The sequence below is a fragment of the Amblyraja radiata genome, chromosome 14, assembly GCF_010909765.2.
Source record: "Amblyraja radiata isolate CabotCenter1 chromosome 14, sAmbRad1.1.pri, whole genome shotgun sequence".
NCBI classification, from domain to species: domain Eukaryota; kingdom Metazoa; phylum Chordata; class Chondrichthyes; order Rajiformes; family Rajidae; genus Amblyraja; species Amblyraja radiata.
The window spans coordinates 37,042,215-37,060,025 of NC_045969.1; the positions used below are offsets into that span (position 1 = coordinate 37,042,215).

The window sequence follows — 17,811 nt, forward strand, 5'->3', positions numbered from 1 at the left end:
GGGAAAAAAAAAATCACATGTGGTTAAAATGCACATTGTCAGATTTTGTTAAAGTGTATTTTTAAACATTTTGGTTTCTCCATGTAGAAAATTAAATCGGATAAGGGTGAGTTTTTAACACTGCCTAAGGATATTAATAAGAGGTTTGCCCAATTTTATCATAATTTATATACATCTAAAATAAATACAGATGTAAGTAAAATTACAAATTTTTTAGATAATTGCAAGCTCCCAAAATTGGATAGTTTAGAACAAGAGCAATTAGGAGCATGGATTACTAATGAAGAAATAAAACAAATAATAAACTCACTGAAAAATGGGAAGACCCCAGGACCAGACGGTTTTAGTAATGAATTTTATAAAAGATTTCAGGAGTCAATTGTACCAAGATTATTCAATTTATACACGCAGGCTTATACTGAAAATAAACTACCAGAAACCCTAGCAGAAGCAACAATAACACTTATACCAAAAAAAGATAAAGATTTAGATGAACCGGGTTCTTATAGAGCTATTTCACTTCTAAATACGGATCAGAAAATGTTAGCAAAGATTCTAGCTAGAAGGCTAAATAATTATATTAACAATTTAATAAATACAGATCAAACGGGATTTATACCCAAAAGACAATCATTTAATAATTTGAGAAGGCTTTTCAATATAATGTACTCTCATAATGAGGACAATGAAGATATTTCAGTTGTTACGCTGGATGCAGAGAAGGCATTTGATCAAGTAGAATGGCAGTATTTATACAAGGTACTCCAAAAATTTAATATGGGAGAGAATTTTATTAGATGGGTTAAACTACTTTACGATAGACCTACGGCAAGAATACTAACTAACAATACGCTATCTCCAAAATTTTACTTATCAAGGGGTAATAGGCAAGGGTGTGCCTTATCACCATTGCTATTTGCCCTTATGATAGAACCGTTGGCCGAAAAGATTAGAAATCACCCGAATATTCACGGATATAACACTAAGGACTCAAATAATAAAATTTCACTATATGCTGATGATATCCTTTTATATATTACTAATACACAAACGAGTATACCCACCTTATTAACACTAATTGAGGAATTCGGCTCTTTTTCAGGATATAGAATAAATTGGAATAAAAGCGAAATTATGTCTTTAAAACCACAGGATTCGAGACACTTACTAAAATTCCCCTTCAAAATTGCAACAGAAAAATTCAAGTATCTGGGTATTCAAATTACGAGAAAACACAAATCATTATTTAGTGCCAATTTTATACCACTATTAAATAAACTGAATGATATGATTAAATTTTGGAAAACGCTTCCGCTCTCATTGATAGGTAGAATTAACGCTATAAAAATGACTTTCTTACCACAATTAATATATTTGTTTCAAGCAATCCCAATATATATTCCAAAATATTTTTTCAAAAAACTAGATTCCACTATCACTAATTTTATATGGGATTACAGAACACATAGAATTCAACGAAAGCATTTGTGCAAATTTAAAGAAGTTGGGGGTTTATCATTACCTAACTTTATGTATTACTACTGGGCAGTGCATATTAAGAACATAATGTACTGGCTGGATAGTTCCACTCAGCAGTTGGAGTGGATAAGAATGGAGAAAGAGGAGTGCTATCCGCACGATATAGGAACGATCCTGCTCTCACCGATAAAATTGAATAGTATAATATATAAGAAGAACCCAATTATTCACAATATAATAAGAATTTGGAAACAAATAAAAGTATCCTTGAAATTAAATAATTTATCAGTACTAACCCCACTATTGAACAACCCCGCATTCAAACCTTCTCTCATCGACAACACATATCAACAATGGGATAGACTGGGGATTAGGAAAGTAGGGGATATGTATGAATTGGGCAAACTGTTATCATTTCAACAATTAAAATTTAAATTTAAATTGAAGGATAATCAATATTTTAAATATATACAGGTATGTGGCTTTATGAAGAAATATACACATAGATTTCAAACTATATTTTTAGACCCTTTAGAAGAAGCAATGAATATTAAGGTTGATTCACAAAAATTAATATCATACTTTTATAATAATATATTATATAGAGAATCACCCTCAACAGAAGCACTAAGGGAAGATTGGGAACATGAGCTAATGATAAAGATCTCGAAGGATAGATGGGAAAAGTATTTGATGAATACACGTAACTGTTCTATTAATGCAAGACATAATTTAATTCAATTCAAATTATTACATAGACTATATTATTCAAAAACGAGGTTGAATAAATTTTATCCAAACGTCTCTCCCAGATGCGATAAATGTTTGTTTCAAAACGCTAATATAACACATTCATTTGTAGGATGTACAAAGTTGAATAAATTTTGGAGTGATATATTTACAAAGCTCTTCAAGTCAAGAATAGAACCCAAAATGGAATGGATTATATTTGGAATAATAGGAGAAGATACCAATTTAAATAAAGACCAAAATGTTTTTTTAAATTATGGGTTAATAATTGGAAAGAAATTGATACTTAAATTTTGGAAAAATACAACCATGCCAACTGTTAAAATGTGGATTAGGAATATGATGGACATAGCACGCCTTGAAGAAATGAGACTCCGACTAATAGATAAATATGACCAATTCTTAAGGAGTTGGTCTCCTTTCATCGACTTTTTGGAATCATGTGATGCAGCGGTACCATAAGGATTGCTGATTTCAGTTCATGACGTGGATAGATTTACATCTCCGAATATAGATTTGAAAAATTCTCTTTTAAGGGGCCTTCTCTTCTATTTCTACTTTCCACTTTTTCTTTTTTCATTTTTAAAATTTTATTTTTTATTTTTATATACACACTTCACGTTTTTCTACTCTCTACCATCTATTTTTTCCACTTTTTCCCCTTTCTATTGTTTTCTTTTTCTTGTCTTGCTTACTTCCTTCTCATAACATAAAACTAGAGGTTGCACATAGAATGGATTACAGTATGACATAGTTGGTGCCACTGTATTGTTTTGTACTGTATTAACTTCTAATAAAATAAACAAAAACAAAAAAAACAAAAATAAAAACACAAAAAAAAAAATGCAGCTGTGTTTATACATAGTCCCCCCATTTCAGGGCACCATGATGTTTGGGACACATGGCTTCACAGGTGTTTGTCATTGCTCAGGTGTGTTTAAATGCCTCCTTAATGCAGGTACAAGAGGGCTCTCAGCACCTAGTCTTTCCTCCAGCCTTTCCATCATCTTTATAAACTTTTATTGCTGTTTATCAACACGAGGACCAAAGTTGCGCCAATGAAAGTCAAATAAGCCATTATGAGTGAGAAACAAGAATAAAACTGTTAAGAGACATCAGCCAAACCTTAGGCTTACCAAAGTCAACTGTTTGGTACATCATTAAGAAGAGAGAGCACTGGTGAGCTTATTAATCGCAAAGTGACTGGCAGGCCAAGGAAGACCTCCACAGCTGATGACAGAAGAATTCTCTTTATAATAAAGAAAAATCCCCAAACACCTGTCCGACAGATCAGAAACACTCTTCAGGCGTCAGGTGTGGATTTGTCAATGACCACTGTCCGCAGAAGGCTACATGAACAGAAACACAAAGGCTACTTCTTCTTGCGTATGGCGTGCACAGCCTAAAGTTGTAGGACAACTTGCTCTATTTGATTGTGCACATCAGGTTGATTGCATTTGTCGAAATAGGGCGGACCATGTGAAGGTTGCAATCTCCCACCCCAATTCAGAGGCTACACTGCAAGATGCAAACCACTTGCTAGCTGGAAAAATAGGATGGCAAGGTTAGTTTGCCAAGAAGTACTTAAAAGAGCAACCACAGTTCTTATGGACAGATGAGACAAAGATTAACTTATATCAGAGTGATGGCAAGAGCAACATAGGAGAGAAGGAACTGCCCAAGATCCAAAGCATACCACCTCATCTGTGAAACACAGTGGTGGGGGTGTTATGGCCTGGGCATGTATGGCTGCTGAAGATACCGACTCACTTATCTTCATTGACGATACAACTGCTGATGGTAGTAGCATAATGAATTCTGAAGTGTATAGACACAACCTATCTACTCGTTCAAACAAAGGTAGACAAGAAAATTTCTGCTGGAGAAACTCAGCGGATGAGGCAGCATCTATGGTGCGAAGGAATAGGAGACGTTTCGGGTCGAGACCCTTCTTCAAACTGATGAAGTTAGTTCAAACAAATGCCTCAAAACTCATTGGCCGGCGGTTCATTCTACAGCAAGGCAATGATCCCAAACTTACTGCTACACCAGCAAAGGAGTTTTTCCAAAGCTAAAAAAAATGGCCAATTCTTGAATGGCCAAGTCAATCATCCGATCTGAACCCAATTGGACATGCCTTTTATATGCTGAAGAGAAAACTGAAGGGGACTAGCCCCCAAACCAAGCACAAGCTAAAGATGGCTGCAATACAGGCCTGGCAGAGCATCACCAGAGAAGACATCCAGCAACTGGTGATGTCCATGAATCGCAGACTTCAAGCAATCATTGCATGCAAAGGATATGCAACAAAATACTAAACCCGACTACTTTCATTTACATTACATTGCTGTGTCCCAAACATTATGGTGCCCTGAAATGGGGGGACCATGTATTTACTGCTGTAATTTCTGCTGTAATTTCTACATGGTGAAACCAAAATGTGTAATAAATAGGCAATAGACGCAGGCGTAGGCCATTTGGCCCTTCGAGCCAGCAACGCCATTCAATGTGATTATGGCTGATCATCCCCAATCAGTACCCCGTTCCTGCCTTCTCAAAGGTCAAAGGTCAAAAACTTTATTTGCCATTTGTGCTTACACACATAGGAACTCTTGTGCGGCTATTCAGAGAGTCAAGTTACGTAAAAAAATTAAAATTTAAAATTTAAAAATTTAAAAAAATTTAAAAAGACACACAGAAGACACATAGAGCATTGTAGCTTGCACAAACACTATATCAGGACATCAGTTCATTTTGTTGTGTTTTGGCCAAGAGTCTCACTGTTGCAGGGAAGAAGCTCTTAAAAAAGCGTGTTCTTTTTGTGGCGATACTGTCCGCTCGTCTGTGCCTGAGGTTGTATGTGCAGTTTTTGTGTTTGAGCAGGGAGTGAGCTGGATGTAGTATGTCTCTAATGATTCTCCCTGCTCTTTTTTGACAGCGCTGTGTGTAGATTGTGTCCATGGAGGGGAGTTCAGTTCTGATGATCCTCTCAGCAGTCTTTATGACTCTTTGCAGAGCCTTCCTCTCTATCTGTGTGGTGTTTCCATACCACACCGTGATGCCTGTGGTGAGGATGCTCTCTACCAGTCCTTTGTAGACCTGGGTGAGAGGGCGACAGTGCAGACCAGCTTTTCTGAGCAGCCTGATGAAGTACAGTCTCTGCTGGGCTTTTTTCACTGTGGCTGCAGTGTTCAAAGTCCAGTTCAGATCTGATGTTATTTGTAGTCCCAGGTATCTGTAACTGTCAGCCCTCTCCACCACAGTCCCCTTGATGATGAGGGGCTGCAGGGGGGGTGGATTTTTTCTGAAGTCCATTATTATTATTTATTTTGTCTTGTCTGTGTTGATGCCTTCTCTCCATATCCCCTGACTCCACTATTTTTAAGTTCCCTATCTAGCTCTCTCTTGAAAGCATCCAGAGAACCTGCCTCCACCACCCTCTGAGGCAGAGAATTCCACAGACTCACCACTCTCTGTGAGAAAATGTGTTTCCTCGCCTCCGTTCTAAATGGCTTACTCCTTATTCTTAAACTGTGGCCCCTGGTTCTGGACTCCCCCAACATCGGGAACACGTTTCCTGCCTCTAGCGTGTCTAACCCTTACCAATCTTATATGTTTCAATGAGACCCCTCTCATCCTTCTAAATTCCAGAGTATACAAGCCCAGCCAGCCGCTCCATTCTATCAACACATGACAGTCCCGTTATCCTGGGAATTAACCTTGTGAACCTAAGCTGCACTCCCTCAATAGCAAGAATGTCCTTCCTCAAATTTGGAGACCAAAACTGCACACAATACTCCAGGTGTGGTATCTGTAGGGCCCTGTACAACTGCAGAAGGATCTCTTTGCTCCTATACTCAGCTCCTCTTGTTATGAAGCCCAAACATGCCATTCGCTTTCTTCACTGCCTGCTGTACCTGCATGCTTACTTTCAGTGACTGATGAACAAGGACCCCCAGATCTCTTTGTACTTCCCCTTTTCAATCGAGAACTAAATTAAATGTAGGAAATGAAACTAATTTATATAATGTCTTTTACAATTACAGGTTGTGAATTGAAGTCTTGCACTTCACAATTTGAATGACATAGCCTTTCTCCACCGTCAATGCTAGATTGTGTATTTTTACTTTAAGCTTGTTTTCTGGCCTCATTCTTATGTCGGTGAATCAATCCATTATCCTTTCAACAAAATGTCACCCCATCTGAAAGCTATACAGCATAGATGCAGCCCTTCAGATGAACTCATCCACACCAACGAAGTTGCCGAACTGAGCTAGTCCTGAATGGCTGTGCCTGACCTACAATGCCCTCCATAATGTTTGGGACAAAGACCCATCATTTATTTATTTGCCTCTGTACTCCACAATTTGAGATTTGTAATAGAAAAAAATCACATGTGGTTAAAGTGCACATTGTCAGATTTTAATAAAGGCCTTTATTAAAGGCAGATGACACAAAGCTGGGTGGCAGTGTGAACTGTGAGGAGGATGCTATGAGCATGCAGGGTGACTTGGACAGATTGGGGGAGTGGGCAAATGCATGGCAGATGAAGTTTAATGCGGATAGATGTGAGGTTATCCACTTTGGTAGCAAAAACAGGAAGGCAGATTACTATCTAAATGGCGTCAAGTTGGGAAAAGGGGAAGTACAACGGGATCTGAGGGTCCTTGTACATCAGTCTATGAAAGTAAGCATGCAGGTACAGCAGGCAGTGAAGAAAGCGAATGGCATGTTGGCCTTTATAACAAAAGGAATCGAATATAGGAGCAAAGAGGTCCTTCTGCAGTTGTACAGCACCCTAGTGAGACCACACCTGGAGTATTGTGCAGTTTTGGTCCCCTAATTTGAAGAAGGACATTCTTGCTATTAAGGGAGGGCAGCAAAGGTTAATTCCCGGGATGGCAGGACTGTCATATGCTGAGAGAATGGAGCGGCTGGGCTTGTATACTCTGGAATTTAGAAGGATGAGAGGGGTCTCGTTGAAACATATAAGATTGGTAAGGGTTAGACACGCTAGAGGCAGGAAACGTGTTCCCGATGTTGGGGGAGTCCAGAACCAGGGGCCAGTTTAAGAATAAGGGATAGGCCATTTAGAACGTAGATCAGGAAACAATTTCACCCAGAGAGTTGTGAATCTGTGGAATTCTCCGCCTCAGAAGGCAGTGGAGGCCAATTCTCTGGATGCTTTCAAGAGATAGTTAGATAGAACTCTTAAAGATAGTGGAGTCAGGGGATGGTGAGAAGGCAGGAATGTGGATGATCAGCCTTGATCACAGTGAATGGCGGTGCTGGCTCGAAGGGCCGAATGGCCTACTCCTGCACCTATTGTATATTGTCTATATAGTTTGCCTAACTCAACCATGATCAATATCAGAGGATTCAATTACATATTTACATGATATGCCCCACAGCCACATATTTTGATACATTGTTTATATTTTGAATTCAATTATTAACCTTCAGACTGCACAACTAACAGAGTTCTCCTTTTTCTCAGACTGCTGGTCCCAAAGACTCACCCTGCACCAATAGATCTAGTTGATCTTAAAAGGAGCGTACGTCTTCTGCATAGCATTAATCTTCAGACTGAAAATGAACTGCCCAGGAACTATCTTTAATCAAAATGTAATCCTAAACTTGTGGAAAGTAGTGATTGGTGGAATGCAGTATATTGGTACAAAGTTAAATTTTAAAATCTAATAGAAAATAATGCAGAAGGGAATTACAAACAACATTATTTTAAGGCATATTCTCATCACTTGTTGCTCAATGATTTATTTCAGCAAATTGTACCATGATAAAGATATCTTCTCAGTGAGCTAGCCATATCAGGAAGCTTCTTCTGAAGGGTCTCAACCCCGAAACGTCACCCATTCCTTCTCTCCAGAGATGCTGCCTGAGTTACTCCAGCATTTTGTGTCTACTTTCAGGAAGCTTCTGGCATGCTAAGAGCAATGGTTTGATAATAACAAGTTTGTAAACACCAGTAATTGAATGAACAATCTTCCTTCCTTGCTCCCCCCCAGGTTTTTCATCTGAACAGGTGAACCCAGGACAGGTTTTTCAACTGAACTACAAATATTCTTCATGTTCACTGCTAACAATGAGTATGAAACAATCTTTGAATCATAGTTTATAACAAGAATCACCACGATGTTGATGACAATGTATCCAGCATATAATTTTCCAGCAGAAATGCGCTGTAAAATATATAAATGTGTGTGCGTACACTTTTTTTTTCTAAAGTTGAACATCTATAATAAGAATACAGTTTAAATGTTTATTGTAATCTTAGAACAAGATCTAATCATGCTTAAAATATAATTCATAACAAATAGTAAACAGTCTAACAAGTGTACTATATGGATTTCATACTCAATTCGGTTTGAATCAACATGTGAGTTTGAGATATTTTCTGTGGCAAGTGCAGCCTATATTAAAAACATGGCCATCCCAGACTGAAACCAAAAAAAAAAATCAGAATATTAAGGCACAGGGCTTTTAGCTCTTAAGTTTGCTAAAATTGTTGATGTTTAGGTCTGTCAGAAGAACAAACTTAAGATAAAGAGCCAATGGCCCAGCACTGCAACTGTCAATATTTACACAAAGAATACTGAGGGCCTCCAGTGGTAAAACCTGGTAGTAAATTAATTAAAATGGCAATAAACCTAAAAAAAGTCACAGTTAATAATATCAAACTATATGTAATATATACATAACTGTAATAATATTGCAGGCACAAGAAGTCTATCAGAAACCACAAGGAGTGCTGAAAGTAGTCATGCAGAACATCGTTATTCCAATTATATCATCATCCTTGCCTACAGAAAATTTTAGGAACTTACACAGCATAGAACAGAGTAAAAATGTGGCAAATAATCCACAAGCAAGGATAATATAAATGGAAAGTCTGGCCCATGATTCCACATAATCCCTGGTTACAAATGTTTGTTGCATGGAATTCTTTCCCCCAATGCAACATTTTCCTACAATTAAACCAGAGGAAATTCTCTTTTTAAACTCACAACAAATTTCTACTGACAGAATGATAGTGCATGCTTACTGCTTATTTTGGTGCCTTTGCAGGTCTTAAATTATATGAATTGGATTCACATAGCTGAACTAAGGGAGATTATCTATTAATTAAAATTGGGCTACCAGTTGAAAAGAATTGGCTGTGTTTATGATGTATCCAGAACTTTGGGCAGAACTCCAGGAAAGTATTCCCTTCCTTCTAAAGATTCTGATTTTCTGATAGGATATTTGCTGACAACATTGGGCCTCTGCTCTCTATTCCCTAAAATAATCTCAGTGCTTTGCAACTATCAATAACCAAACAACATTTTCTATTTTCTGTTTACTTACCAAACCTGAAGAAATTTGGAGGTACATCAAAATATTCCACAGCCTTAAAAACAATACTGATAACCTTACATTTTCATCAGAATAGTAAATCTGCCTGTTCAACTTTAACATATGAAAATGCTGAGTAAAGAAAAATGTTCTTCTGGGACAAGACCAAATGGATTTCATAACAACTGTAATTAAACTCAAATGGAGTCTACCAAGTTAGCTTCTTAAATGCAATGTACAATGGATGATAGTTTACACGTAATTCACATCTTCTCCTGGCTTAAGCTGAAGCACACACACACTATATAAGCATCATATGTCTATTAGAAAACCTAGGGATCAGAAATAAAAATGGGAATAGTTTGGAAATGCACCAAAAATGAGGGCTGTTAATTATCAGAGATGGTAAAATTTGAATATTCATGGATGGGAAAAATGTTTGCAATTGGATATATTGTACCTGTAAACAAAGCAAGAAATCATGTTCTGATATAGATATTACTTTAGATTTATTTTAAAAGTTTACCACCCATGCAAAAGAAAAAAGATATACTACAATTGCATTCCCGTTGGAAATTCTTGTTCCAAACCCCTCCATCCACTTCAATATTCCAAACCAGCAACATCTTAAATGGCAAGGTACAGATTTCTTGTCCTATCACAATGATGGTAAAGCCAGTGATACTGCTTTTGAAATTAATAAAATATGGCTTTATTTACAACTGTAAAATTCCGTCTTAGTCGACGTCAATTCTAGGTTTTCATGAAATCCATTAAACAGAAAAATGAACACTAATGCATTCTTTATTTTAAATCAACGGTAAATCATTGTTCTCAAATACCAAATCAGATGTGCAACACCAAATGTCAGAGTTGGCTCTGTGACAGTATATTTAAACTCGATATTCAAATTCCAAAGTTAAGTCATACAGCAGACTCTAGACTGGCATATCCTACACTGTTAAAGATGCCCACACCAATAACCCATTGTTTCCCTCAGTTGAACACAAACAAAAATTATATGGGGTTACTTCAAGAGCAAAGGCTTTCTTCCAATGTTCTGTCAAACATACTTAACCTATGTATCATTAAAATATTTTAATTGGACATTTAATTATTTCCTGTACGTTGGACCTTGATCATAAACTAGTATTTTACCCACATTGTGACAGAAAATATTTCAAAGGTATTTCAGGACCAGTCTTGGGACATTCCAAGAGCAAGAATCCATGTGTAAATTCAATATTTACTATTTGTACTTTATACTTATAATAGAGAACAACTCATCTTTCAATGAAAGTTGGTCGGAAAAAATGTGAAACCAATAAAATGTTATGATCAAAATGTTAATAAAGTGCAATTTAAATACAAATATATTTTCAACAACCAGAATTTGGTTATATGATGGCCAACTGATTACCATTTGGACAATAATTTTTTATGAGATAAAATCTGACCTTGAAAACCAAGTTTAAAATATAGACTACCATCTGCACCGCTGCCTTCGCATGTGGAAATCAGCTATCAAATATTCTGCAGGATATATTCCAGCATCATTATAACAATTTAGGAACATTGTTAAAAAATATTTACCATAGGAAATACTCTCCGTCATAAAACATACTATGAAAAAGGGAAAATCCAACTATCTGGCAAACATGTGGTTTAAAAGATCACCTTAATTAATATTTTATTTTTGAAGTAACAGAAAACAAAAAGTTGAAGCACAGATGTTGCCATTACCCAAATATTGCAATCTATGCAACTGCAAGTTATGATTACAAACTTGCTTTGAGGCTTTCAGAAATGCATAGACTTTTAAAGAAACCGATTCCCTGAAACAAAATATATATCTGCCTCATCTCACTCGTCCACTACTTTCTAAAGCCAAAGGTAGGCACAAAACTCAGCGACATAGACAGCATCTCCAGAGAGAAGGAATGGGTGACATTTTGGGTCGAGACCCTTCTTCAGACGGAGTGATCTCTACCCGAAACGTCGCCCATCCCTTCTTTCCAGAGATGCTGACTATCCCGCTGAGTTACTCCAGCATTCTGTGTCTACCTTTGACTTAAACCAGCATTTGCAGTTCTTTCCTACACATGTTATTCTACTTTCTAAAAACACATGTACAAAGAAAAATATTTGAAAACCAGTTTCAAAACGAATGTTTTCAACACAACGCGAGATGGTTCAAATTATATGCTAATTAGATACCCATGCATTGGTGACGAAACTTCGTTTTAATTGTTAAACTTATGAAAAGTTCAAAACATCCCCAGTTTTTAGTAAATAGCTATCTAGATAATAAATGTAAAGAAAATTGTAATAGAATATTTCCCCAAATCTAAAAGTATTAAACAATAGCAATTACCACCTAATCATAAATATTATTTCCAAAGGACAAGCATCTGTAAATATTATGAGCAGCAAGTGATTTAATAGCAATCTTAAGCACATGAAACTCAGCTCAGTGTATCCAAATTATTAGTTAAAATAACTTCCAATATTGATAATCTACATTAATAGATCAAAGCATGCAAGAACAAACATGTTAAACTCAGTAGTTTACAAACAATGGTCAAGTAGATTTATAAATTCCAAAAGTCATTACTTGCTAGGTGCAAGTCAAACTTTAGGTCAACACAAGGGAGCTTTTCAAATGTTAAGTAATAAATAGTGAATAGGCAGAAATTTAGGTTGGGAAACTTGATTGTGTAAAAATAGTGTATTATTTGTATGTAGTATTTAATAATGTATTATTTCCTACAATGGGAAAATGTGTTCCTTTGTGGGGAAAAAACTTGGTAAGTTTTTTTAATTAAATTTGCATTTGAAGAAGGCAACTAAGATTTTTTTAACCAAATTATAGATCTGTTAAAGATTTACAACAGTCAAATGAAATTAACTCACAGGCGAACACCAAAATTCAAATAAACTTTATCCAGCTCTTCCATTTTTTTTTTTTTTTAATTGTGATTTTAGTAAAATAGATGGATTGGTATGTCATCCATCTTTAAACAGAAACTTTTAGATCATTAAGTGAGCAATTATACAAACAATCATGCTGAACTGTTATTTCCATGCACACAAAATGGATCTGCTCCCAAAGACAGCAATATCACCAGAATGTATATTAGTGTTATATTGCAATGCAAGACAGAGGGAAAAAAATCAACTTAACCTGGAAACAGGTGTTTGCTCACAGAAAGGTTGTATGGGAGGCATTAGTCTAGCAGTTGTTTTCTAATATAATCCAAGGCTTCATTACTCGAGAACCATGGTACAAAAAGGATATAAATGTATTAAAACTTGTCGAGCTAGAGCTCTGAGAAATCAAATGATGAAGTAACGGTTAACTTGTGGATGGCATATTTTAACATTAGATTTGTTACTCCGTCTTTTTCTCACCATTCAGTTATTTATTTAATAGTAGACTAAATAAAACACATTTAAAGGGTATTCCTTTACAGCAGACCTCTAATCAAGAAATATTCTAACATTCGATTTTAAAATGCGATCATACTTTCTTTAAATATTGTTTTATGTTTCCAATACCATTACATAACAAATTTCAATATTCACCTTATTAGCCATGCCACCATAAAACGATTTAAAGTGCCTTAATAAATTCCAATATTGTTCGAAAAGTAAACCACCGAAAACAACTTTATTCATATGGCCATACTCAACGGTAGCTATGCTGACAAACTGGAATAACTGACAAACTGGAAAAAGTCCATAAAATAGTTAGATAATATCGAGATGTTTGTAGTTAACAACTCCTTTTGTTGATTAAAATATGCACCATAGACAGAGAACAAAATAACAAGTAACCTTGAATTCTTCCAGAACATTCAGAATAATGAGCCCTCACACACATTGTTCCATGGCGATACCTAAAAATATTTCTGCAAAACAGATGATGAAATATGGTGCCATTTTAATCACTTTAATTTCTTTACAAATGTAACCTAGGTACAAATTATAAAACATATATAAAAATGGGAAAACACTAAAAGGATGCATTGAAATCATTCACAAGTTTTCACTGGGTTATTTTTAAGTATTTGTTTTCCATCAACATCTAATGATGGTTTACGAATAAGACATATAACTACTGTAAAGGTTTATCATTTTATATCAAGTAATTTTAAGAATGTTATCAGCCAATGCGACAGCTTCCTTCAAGTTTATAAACTGACTGTGATAACAAATGGAAAGACTATTTGCTTCATGCGAACTTGAAAATAATTTAGAGAAAAAAAGGGATAGTTGCACAATACAGAGCAAAAAGCCCCAAAATAAATCAGATCAAAGAGTTAGAATTGACCAGAAGTAATTAACAAACAAAAACAAAACCTGCCTTCCAGCACGAGCACCAACACCACCCCCGCCCCTCACAACTCCTTTAGCACACTGGCCACCCCTTCCTCTCATTAAATTAATTCAGGAACGACAACCGAAAAGAATATGAACAAAAACTGTCTCCAGCAGCTGGGGCCTGGTAATGCACTTCCAGACTTTTTACTGAACTATTGGCATTTTCTCTCAAAGACATATTCTCCGTAAACCAAAGACAACGATTTGCTTTTAAAAAATAAAAACTTGATACTGCGAATGTCAAACGAACAAAGGAATTTAAAATTACCACTTAGACCTGACATTGTTTAATGATCAGTCCTGCACCCCAATACCTTCTCAAATCTAAATCACCTTGTCCCCGTCTCCCCCCCGGACGTTATAGGGGCCGCGAGGGGGGGATATAGGGAAAGAGGACACTCGACACAGATACCGGATTAATACAGCCTTCACAAACCCATAATTCACTGAAGCGACCATCTGAAGTCGCAAATTAATCCAAAATTTCACTTGCTCATGATCATCAAAGCGAACAAAACACAAGTGTCTAAATTATTTGCAGTTACTACTGGCATTTTCAAAAAGTCACGTACCTTACTTGGCCAAACACTGGGATATATTTCCCGAAATAAAACACATTTCCAAAGTGGACACTTTGAATACTGTATCCATCTTCTGTATACACAAAAGACAACCTAACATGATCACCAGACATCCCGCCCCGACACTACACGGATTGGTGCAACATCGCACCCACGGTCTCGTTACTAATAGCACAGTAGACTGGATTGATTGGCTTCAAACCCATCCAAGTTGCCATTATGTAAGAGCCCACGCCTCGATTGCCTGAAGCCGCCGTCCATCAGCATTAATGTTGAATCAATCATGTGCGGCCAGGGGGAGGCGCCGGCTCGTCATTGTCCCGCCCACCCACCACTCGCCCGATCCGGCCAGCGGACTGGCCCAGACGCACGTCAATCATCCGTCCCTCGGCGGGACCTGCTCCTCCCTCCGCAACCGACGGCGTGCTCCCATTGGACAGTCCCCATGTGCATCAGCGGGATGGCGCGACTGATTTGCCGGCGGCCGCGTCAATCGGCGCCTTGCACCCAGCCTGACTTGTGCCGGCAGCAAGTTCGGTTGAGGCTGCCCGTCGCCTCTTTAGTTTCTACGCATTTTGTGTTGTGTGTAATGTCTTTCTCGCTCTCGCCCCCCCTCCCTCTCCCCTTCCCCACCCACCTCCCCGCCGGCTCTCGAAAGGCGGCAGATGACAGATTATAAATAAAGCGGCCTGAAAACCGTTGGCCTGCTCACTCGATTTTCGGGGGGGGGGGGGGGGGGGGGTCGGAGATAGAGAGAGAGAAAGAAAGAAAGAGAAGAAAAAGGCCTTAATCACACTCGGGCAGAACAAAGCCAAAACAGGTAGACTGAACCCCCGAGTGGAACAACACTCATCAAAAGTTAACCCGTCTCCAGCTCCGTTATCTGCTAACAGGCTGCAACCCTGAACGTTAGAAGTAAAACGGCAGGAAAAATAAACCTGTAGGCATTGGCTAAAAGACAACTGTTTTCACTGGAGCCGGAGAGTTCAGTTGTGTTTATTTACCTCCTCGCCTTATTTTTTGAGATGCAATTGCGAGGGGGGTAAATGAAGAAGTGAGGCGGGATAGAAGCGGAGGAGTAGGTTGTCTCCGGCCACTGCCTGCGGGCAGGTTCATCACGCATTCACTCACGGTTGAAGTGAGGGGAGAGGCAGACGCTGCCAAAGATCTTAGAGCAGAGCTGCCACACTGTGCGGGATTAACTCAGACAGTCGCGCGTCGTCGAACGCAGGGACCCCGCTCTTCACCCTCTACCTCCCGCGGACGGGGAGGGAGATAGAGAGACCGCGGGCGGGCGGGGAGGGAGAGGGAGTTAGAGAGACGGGCGGGCAGTGAGAGACCGCGGGCGGGGAGTGAGAGGGAGTTAGAGAGACGGGCGGGCAATGAGACCGCGAGTGGGGAGAGAGACCTGGACGGGCAGTGAGAGACCCGGGCGGGCAGTGAGAGACCGCAAGTGGGGAGAGAGACCCGGACGGGCAGTGAGAGACCGCGAGTGGGGAGAGAGACCTGGACGGCCAGTGAGAGAGACCGCGGGCGGGGAGAGAGACCCGGGCGAGCAGTGAGAGACCGCGAGTGGGGAGAGAGACCCGGGCGGGCAGTGAGAGACTGTGGGCGGGGAGAGTGAGTGGGGAGCCGCGCTCGTGCCCGGCCGTTGGGTTTGAAACAGGCGCGCGGGAGATCTCGCCCCCACAACCACAACTTACCGTTTGTTGTGAGGCGCGAGGCGGCGGGTCAGCGAGCGCCCGGTGACGTTCTTCGGCCGTGACGTCAAACGGTGCCGGGGCGCTTGCTCCGGGTCATTTGTGGCAAAGGGTGAATGGAGTGATAAGACCCAAAAATGCACGAGTAACTCAGCGGGACAGGCACCATCTCCGGGGAGAAGGAATGGGCGACGTTTCGGGTCGAGATCACTCAGTCTGAAGAAGGGTCTCGACACGAAATGTCGCCCATGTCGCTATCTCTCCAGAGATAGAAACATAGAAAATAGGTGCAGGAGTAGGCCATTCGGCCCTTCTAGCCTGCACCGCCATTCAATATGATCATGGCTGATCATCCAACTCGGTATCATGTACCTGCTTTCTCTCCATACCCCCTGATCCCTTTAGCTACAAGATGCTGCCTGTCCCGCTGTTACTCCAGCATTTTGTGTTTAAAACAGCATCTGCAGTTGTTTCCTACACAATGGAGTGATCTCTCTCTCTCCTCAACATTTCCCCCTCTCCATAAAGTCTCGGGGGTAAAGGCCACGTAGGGAAGCAGGGGGGACATTTCAAAATATCAGGTCCAAGTGGTAATATTTTGCCACATTTCAGGCTGGTTTTATATGGCAGGAAATATTTCTTTCAAGTCCGAAGAAGGGTCCCATACACGAAACATCGCCTATCCATGTTCTCCCTGATCCGCTGAGTTACTCCAGCACTTTTGTGCAAAGCATCTGCAGTTCCTCGTTTCTGCATCTTAGTTTTTGAGTTTCGTGATACACCTCTGGAAAGTACCTACACGTGTTAGATATGTCAAAAAGGGATATATCAAGCATACATACAATGTTCCCACGTTCGGAAATTGGGCGTTAAGGATTAACGGCCATAAACAAAGAAAAAGTTAAATTTTATTGCTAAGGACATATTTCTCCTTAACGGTGACATATGTACATTTAAATTACCTAAAACTATGCAACATTTGTTAGATATGTGTAAATGAAACAAAATGACCCCCACACAAACACACAAACCCACGTATGCTCATCCATCCCCCAATTGTACGTTTAAATTACCTAAAAATGTACTAGATTTGTTCTACTAGATATGTGTTTACAAAACAAAATGACTGCCCCCCCTTCACACATTCCAAATGCTATATTTCTCATACATTTTCTCAGCAAAACTTTTGCTACCATTTACACACCAGTCTCAATATCAAGTCACAGAAGGAACTAATACCAATACATAAAGCTTGAAATAAACACTTTTCAAAAATAAGCCAAGATCAGTAATCATCAGATGGTGAAGAAAGCATTTCAGCTGGACCTCTTGCAGCTAGATGTACATCGGTATCACCAGGGTCGACCTTAAGCCAATTGCACCAATTGGGCCCCAGGCCTAAGGGGGCCACGCGCAAGAGTAATTTACTCTCGGCTCAGGTAGATCTACCCTGGGTGGAGAGAGAGTGGAGGGGGAGGAAGGGGGGTGTGAGGGGTGAATGGAGAGGAGGAGGTCGGTCGTTCCCACCCGGTCCCGGGTCAGCTCTCCCGCACACAGCCCCGGCT

General features: G+C 39.2%; 1 protein-coding gene across 5 annotated transcripts in view; it reads right to left on the reverse strand.

Moving 5' to 3' along the window:
- zbtb20 (zinc finger and BTB domain containing 20) overlaps window positions 1-16,329 on the reverse strand; it is a 247,642-nt gene extending 231,313 nt beyond the window's left edge. For 4 of the 5 annotated variants that reach the window (XM_033033149.1, XM_033033151.1, XM_033033148.1 and 1 more), the window contains exon 1: window positions 14,538-14,695. The gene's annotated coding sequence lies outside the window, so the exon portion shown is untranslated. Of the gene's footprint in view, window positions 1-14,537; window positions 14,696-16,249 lie in introns of those variants that run through there. The other variant, XM_033033147.1, reaches the window with a different exon arrangement.
- Window positions 16,330-17,811: the final 1,482 nt, after the last annotated feature.